Source organism: Cyprinus carpio, unplaced genomic scaffold, assembly GCF_018340385.1.
Source record: "Cyprinus carpio isolate SPL01 unplaced genomic scaffold, ASM1834038v1 S000000606, whole genome shotgun sequence".
Lineage (NCBI taxonomy): Eukaryota > Metazoa > Chordata > Actinopteri > Cypriniformes > Cyprinidae > Cyprinus > Cyprinus carpio.
In genome coordinates, this window is record NW_024873340.1 from 1 (window position 1) to 7794 (window position 7794).

Sequence of the window (7794 nt, forward strand, 5' to 3'; positions counted from 1 at the left end):
TGTAACAGTGTTATGATAATCATAGTGGTGTGTTGCGTGTGTCAGCTGTCTGCGGTCTGTATTTAGCGGGGAGTGACTGGAGAGTCTCTCACTGTGGCTGAGGAGGCCGGGACTGCCTGGTTTCAGTGCACTCATTAATGAACCTCCACACAACACATTCATCACCTAAAGCAGACAAATACTGCGTGTGAATCTGTCGCTCAGTACAGTGCTCTGGGACAGCACCGCCTAAATATGAAAACCAGAGAAATACATCCTCTAAAATCTACTGTACACTCTCTCCTCTAGATTTGCAGGTTGGATTAAATAATGTTTTGATTTTATTTGTGAAAGATCTAAATAAATTTAAAATGGTTTATCTGTTGCATTTTCTAAAGCTTTACATTCAGGACTATACAGTAAATTAATTAGGTCAGTATTACTCAAAGCACAGAAGCTCAGTTCCAGCAAAGAAAATCAGCTTTGGTAAATAAGCGACACAAAGGTCTTAAATTATGACAAAAAATTTAATCAGATCTGACATAAAAACGCTTTATTTTTTTCGTCATAATTATGGCCTTTTTCTCCTTATTTTTCTTTTGTCATCCAGTTAGACTTTTTTATACTATTAATTATACAGCTTTTGGTCAGCTTTTTGTCATGGTTTTTTAATTATAGTTAAAGCCACTAATTTGAACGTTTAAAGTCATAATACTATAATACATTTTAGTTATATATAGAACAATTGAAGATTTACCAAAGCATGATTTTTTCCTTTAACTGTGGGAGAAATGGAGGGAAAAAAACAGCCTGGGTTTTAATTAAAGTTTTAGACCCCCTGTTCTGTAGGCTAATATTTTTTTAATGCAATCCAGTTTTTTGTAGCCAAAAAATTTTTTTATGTTTAATTTTAAAACAATCCCCAAATAAAAATGAAAGTAAAAAAATAAAAAAAAAAATAAAACAATTATTTAAAGAAATTTAAAAAACTTTTGGTGTTTTTTTTGACAAAAAAAAAAAATGCTTTAAAAATTATTTTTAGTTTAATTCCATTTTTTCTGTGCAGCACTTTGTCGTTATTAAATGGGCCTATAAATAAATTAAAACTGAAATAAAAGAAAAAATCGATACTTTTGACCCATAAATGATTTTGGCTATTGCTACAAATATCCGGGCTACTTTAACTGGTTTTGGCCAGGGTCACATATGGGGGTAAACATTATATATTTTATATTTATGTTGGCGTATTTATGATAAAGTCAAAACGATTTGGATTCTGTGGCATTGTGAATATCTCTGAGCTCTTTCCAATAAAACTCGAAAGATTGACCTTGCGTTGACGTCACGGACAATATCCGGGTCTCCGCGCCAGTGTCGCTTGTGCGCAGGCGCAGTTTCGCGGTGTTTTCGACCTCTGCCTTCGGTGAGTTGGATAGAAAAACATTGCGTTTCACACAACTCTACTTCATCTTCAGTCTGTGTGATCTCGGGTTTGTTTGGGATAGTGTTTGCACAAGCATTCGGTGCGTACGACAGACCTATTTCTCCAGCTCTTCGTTTAATTAATCTCTGACCTCATATTTTGTCTCACAGAAGTCCCAGGCCGCTCAGAATCACTCCCTGTCAACATGTTCACCTGCGCGAGACTCGTCTCCACACCTGCCCTGGTGAGTGACGTCTGCTTCAGAGAAACACTGCTAGTGTGTGGGTGTGTGTGTTGGTGTGTGTGTGTGTGTGTGTGTGTGTGTGTGTGTGTGTGTGAGAGTTTGGGAGGAGAGAGAGAGGGGAGGGGGGGGGGGGGGAATGAAAGAGGAGAATATTGGGGTGGTGTGTGTGTGTGGGTGGTGTGTGTGTGTTGGGGTGTGGTGGAAAGAAAGAGGCCCCGCCAGAATACATGCCTTTCAGAAGACAGTTAACTACGTTCACATGGTGCATTCACAGTTTTTCACAATATTTTTAGGTATTATCTCTAATCATTAATGCAGTGTGGTGTGTGTGTGTGTGTGTGTGTGTGTGTGTGTGTGGTGTGTGTGTGTGTTTAGGTGCGTGTGGGATCCAGTCCCTGTCCAGGCCGGTTTCTGCTGCTTTTCTTTCCAGACCAGAGGTCAAACTAGAGGTGAACTGTCAAACCGCCTTTTGATTTTCAGTATCTCTCTAAAGGCCATGCTTCGTAGATGATGTACGAGGCGTCAGAGTCAGAATTAATGCACGAAGATAAAAGAAGTAACGTTGATCTCTTTATTCCCGTTGAAATAGATCTCCACTAAAATTTGGGAGTTAATCACATCCAAATCCACCCTCGTTATTTGAAAATATTTAAGTTATTAATTTTTATTTAAATTGTATTTTTATAAATTGGATTAAAAAATTCATATTTTTTTAATTTCGCATGTTGGCTGTAGGTTATGTGTATATATAAATAATTTACACGATGTAATATTATATTTTTTTAATTTATGTAATTAATATATTAATATATAACATAACTATATTTTCCTTTAAATGTATTGCAGTTACATGATGTAGGTTTTGTTTTTCATATGCATATAAAATACAGCATGACAAATTACAATTTTTTATTTTGGATGCAATTAATGTTGCAGTAACCTAATATCTATAAAAAACCTCTCCGTTTTTTTTTAATGTGTTTCAAGATAACACAATGATGTAACACTGATGACATTTTTCATTTCTGTGTGACTGTCTCTTTAAGGTAATTGAATTAATTGTAATAACTTGTCTGCTTCCTGTGATCTTGGTGTTTAGCCGCGGTCAGAAAAGTGATTTCTTGTCATTGAAGTAGAATGATGTTTGAGCTCTCTGTCTGTCGAGGGACGGTGGCGCAGCTGAACACTCGGTCCTCTCTTCCTCTGTAGGTCCTGCCTCAGTCGGCCCTCAGGAGCTTCCAGACCAGCGCTGTGAGCCGAGACATTGACACCGCTGCCAAGTTCATCGGAGCGGGAGCTGCCACCGTGGGAGTGGCTGGATCCGGAGCTGGAATCGGAACAGTGTTCGGGAGCCTTATCATCGGATATGCCAGGTTAGAGACATTGAAATTTCAGATTATGTTTTAATTTTAATTTAATTTGATGTTACATTTTTATACCCTACATTTAGGGTTAGTATGTTTTTTTTCTTTTTAAGAAATCTCTTCTGCTCAACAAGGCTGCATTTATTTGATCAAAAATACAGTAAAAACAGTAATACAATGAATTAGTATTATAATGTAAGATGTTTTCTGTTTGAATATTTTAAAATATAAATATAAATATTTTAAAATGTAGAGTCCTCATTTATTGTATTTATTGCTGTGACCCCACTGTATTTTCAGCATAATTTCTCCGGTCTACAGTGTCACATGACCCTTCAGAAATGCTTGTAATATGCTGATTAAGAAACATTTCTTATTATCAACGCTGAAAATATTAATATAATATATATAGTAATATAATGCTGCTTAATATTTCTGTGGAAACTGATTTTTGTTTTTCCAGGATTCTTTTATGAACAGAAAGTTCACAAGAACAGTATTTATTTGTAAGAGTATGCAATAATTTGCTGTTACATTCAATCAGTTCAATAATAATAATAAAAAGCATTTATTTATTTATTTATTTATTTATCCCCCATAAAAAGTACTATCCCCCGAATTTGAGCTGCATTGTTTCCAACAAAGTAAACACATTTCAGAGTAACTGAAGTATTATACATTGTCCAGATGTTTGCAGATGTCAGCAAGGTTTAGTAAGAAGGTTGTGTGTGTTATTTTGCAGGAACCCGTCTCTGAAGCAGCAGCTCTTCTCTTCACGCCATCCCTGGGTTTGCTCTGTCTGAAGCCATGGGCCTCTTCTGTTTGATGGTGGCTTTCTTGATCTCTCTTCGCCAGTGAAGATCTGCTGCTTCGTAACCCATTTAGTACAGCTGTGACTTCATATCTTTGCTGTTGCTACCCAAACGTCTGCTGTCGGGTCTCTGAGAGAGAAAATGTATGAATATAAAGTCCACTCTGTTAAATGAAATCATGTAACAATTAAAAATTATTCAACCATTTAATCCCTCAATCCTGTTCATGCCACTGGATGAGAGAAGCAGCAGCTCCATCAGTGTTACTAGCCACCATGGATATACAGATCCTGATAGCACTTTCTGTGCATCAGAACAGGGATAATGTTGTGTCTGTAGACTGTAAGGGTCCATTCAGATGTGTTCAGGGGTTAAACTGTTGCTGATAGTATGACTGGTACATTTAGAGCAGTCTTTGAAAGCCAATTAAAACCTCAATTGCTTTTGTAAATTGCATTAAATAAATTTAGATCACAGTTTACCATATTTTTGTGTTGTCTATTTATTTTTATTCACATAATAATACTTGGTGTAATACAATACGCTACCCCTTGTGAGAGAGCTGCAGTGAAAAATATGTTGCTTATGCACAAATATTATGCATTACATTAAAACGAGTTTAAATTGTCAAAACCAGAGCTCGTCACTCGCGAGATTTGAAGTGTGAAGGGTTCTGCAGAGCATTTATTCATCGCGAGACTAGAGTTTAAAGGGCCTGGCTCTGGGTTGAGCGGAGTATCTAATTCTCGCGAGAATCTCGGCACTGAAAAGTCTAGCGGAGTTCCAACTCTCGCGAGAGGTGGGATAAGTGGGCTTTGGCTCTTCAGGGTTCAGCCTGCGGGTAGTACCCCGCGTCAACGCGTAGTAATTATAAACAAACGCGCCTCTTTACACAAGCTTTCGGGTGACTAAGAATCGCCTGACTATGTAACGTCATAAAATGCTTTTTTGACACATTGAGAAAGCTTGTCGGTGTTTCTTTGTTATGAATATGGCGCGCATGCTAAAGCTAGCCGAGGTCCCATAGAAATAAATGAGAGGTGAGGCTAAGCATTGATTAGCCTGCTGAGACTGATGTAAACAACCTGTTAAGTGAGTGATACAGTGCTGGTGTCGCTGGAAATACACGGCTTTGTGGTTAAAAACGCAATCGCTTTGAGTTTGGCTCTGTGGAGAATAGAGATACAGTGTGTTGACTGGAGGATTTAAAATGAGAAGTGACAATACTAGGTTGTGCTGGTAAATATCAATGAGCATCAGCCTGATCATTACAGCACTTCATACTGTATGCGCGTTCTGAGGGTTAATGCACACACAGAGGCCAATATAAAGATGTTACATCCATATTATACAGATAGGGCTGCATAATCCTGTTATTATGCTTTTAATCTTATAAAATACATATTTCATTATGTCCTGGCAAACCTGCTTTTGAAAGCTTTTGTCTGACAAAAACACAAATCATTAACCTTTTTATAAGCAGGAGCAACAAGAATATACTTACTGACGCTATCTGAAACATTATTAATGATTTTGAATAAAGCTGATTGGATATATAAATCACTCTACTTTTTGTGTCTTAGGTGGTGGCTTTAAATGATAATGTTTTATGGATGACAAATTGCCAGTTTGACCTTTCTGTCGTGTTATCAAGGTGGCAGACTGGAAGCTATTGTGAACTATGGAGTGATGATCAACCGTGTCGCTCTGCACTGCTCCTTGGATTGCGAAGCAGCAACGTGATCTACTGTTCACACCACTGAAGCCACCTGACATATATCATTAAACAGACAACTGCTACAAGTCGAAGTATAATGCTTTTTTTTCATTTTTCTGTTTCCTAACTACGTATGTCATGGTGTCGTTGCATCTACATAATGACTAATAAATAGCAAAAAAGAAAACCCAATAGACTAGAATGGTGACCAAGAACAGAGCCCCTAGAGCAGCACCACAGTAGTTAGATGTTGCGACTTTGAACTCAGATTAATTCGAAAGTTAATGTCAAAGTGCTCCTTGCTGTTTTAAATTTGTTAAATATACTAGGAAATGCATTTTATAAAATTTTTTTTTTTTTTTTTTTTTCCGTTTGTCTGTTTCTATACTACTATATATGCGTATAATGCCATCTATATAACGACTGTCCTGATCCTGCTTACAGCGATCTTCACAAATGAAGAACCCCTGGCGGGGTTGCAAATAAAAGCACAAGCATGAGATAGACCCTAGATTTTTTGGTCCAGCACGCAAATGACAGTGCCATCATCGCTGGTGGGTCTGAAAAGTCAGCGGTATCGTAATAAAAGCAAATGAACCATGAACTAGTTATTATTCATGGACTTTATGGCGTGCTGGTTAGCAGACCAGACACCGACACGACCCCGCTTCCTGAAGAACTGGGCGAGGAGGTCGGGCTGTTTAATGAGACTCACCAGCGCGCGTTTGAGGCATGAACTTAAAAAGGCCACGGAGGTCCCGACATTAGAAGGTAAAGATGCCAATTTAATAAAATTTTCAAAGATTTGGTGGTGATAAGATTTTTTTTTTTTTTGTTTTTTGTTCTTTTTTTGAAAGGAGTCTTTGTTAAAGTGCTCACCAAAGACTAATATAGTGAATATATTATTCACTAATTTAAAAATAACTGTTGTTCTATTGGAATTTGTTTAAAGTGTAATTTATTGCGGTGATCAAAGCTGTAATTTCCAGGCATACATTACTCCCTTGCTTGCAGTGTGCACATGATCCTCCGCAAATCAGTGTTCTAATATTGTGAGTGTTGCCTGCTCACGAAACATTATTTAGTATTAATCAGTGTTGAAAACAATTGGATGCTCTACTATTTTTGTGGAGATATAATGGTTTATATTATGTTTTTCAGGATTATTTGATGTATTAGGATGAAGTTTTCAAAAGAAACAGCATTTTTTGAAATAATATAAATCTTTTTGTAACATTATAAATGTTACCAAAAAGGCGTATTGTGCGTGACTCAATAAAATTATTAAATTCTTAAAAAAAAAAAAATCTGTACTCCCTCAAAAGACTTTTTGCATGGGGAATGTAAAGGTGGGAAATGTGGGGGGGGTTTATAGGCATTGTAACCACAGAATGGGCTTTTTATAACCAAATAAAAAAACATTTAAGACTTTTAGTAAGTTCCTGGTGTCTGTTTTGCTACTTAGACATGAAATTGTAACTTCAACAAATCCAAAGATTATTGGAGTGGTGTGTATGACTAGAAAATACCAATGTCAATCTTTTCTACTTCAAAAATTGACATATATTAAAGCAAGACACTACCAATCAAGTTTATATGCTTTTTTTTTCATTTTCTGTTTCGGGATACTACTATGCATGGTGTTCATTGCAGTCTACATGAAGGTTACTATAATAAAAAAGAAAAACCAATAGATAGAATGGTCCAAGAACAAAGCCCTGAGGCGACCCCCAGTATTTATATGATGCTGGAAATCTGGAACTCAGATTAATCAAAAAAGTTAATTCAAGAGTGCGCCTTGCTTTTTGTTATTTGTTTAAAATATACTAGAAATGGATTTTTTTTTTTCTGCACTCAAATGTCCAGCATACCCATAAAATGTAAAATTTAACATAACATTAGAGTAAACTACTTGTCAAGCCCCAGTGGATAAAAAGGACCATTCCTCCCTGTTTCTGTTTTCCTGATATATGTGTGGTAAGTCAAAAAATTGATCGAGCATGTTGCTTATTGTTCAGGAGTGCATATCTGAATTGCTCTCCGCCATTGCGCGACTCCTGTTGTTCGAAACGAAAAGAGAAGGAAGCACACATCCATTGAGTCCCACCGACGATACAGAAGCCCCCTTCTCCCACCCTGTAGGTCAAGCCACCATGACGACAAGGTGAGATTTCAGGACTCTGCTGGTACAGAGAGCTGCAGTAAGTATGTAGGGACTATTGTTAAAAAGATTCCCTAGGTGTGGGTAGGTTACT

General features: G+C 37.0%; 1 pseudogene; it reads left to right on the top strand.

Moving 5' to 3' along the window:
• Positions 1 to 1367: 1367 nt before the first annotated feature.
• Positions 1368 to 3868, top strand: LOC122143030 (annotated as a pseudogene).
• Positions 3869 to 7794: the final 3926 nt, after the last annotated feature.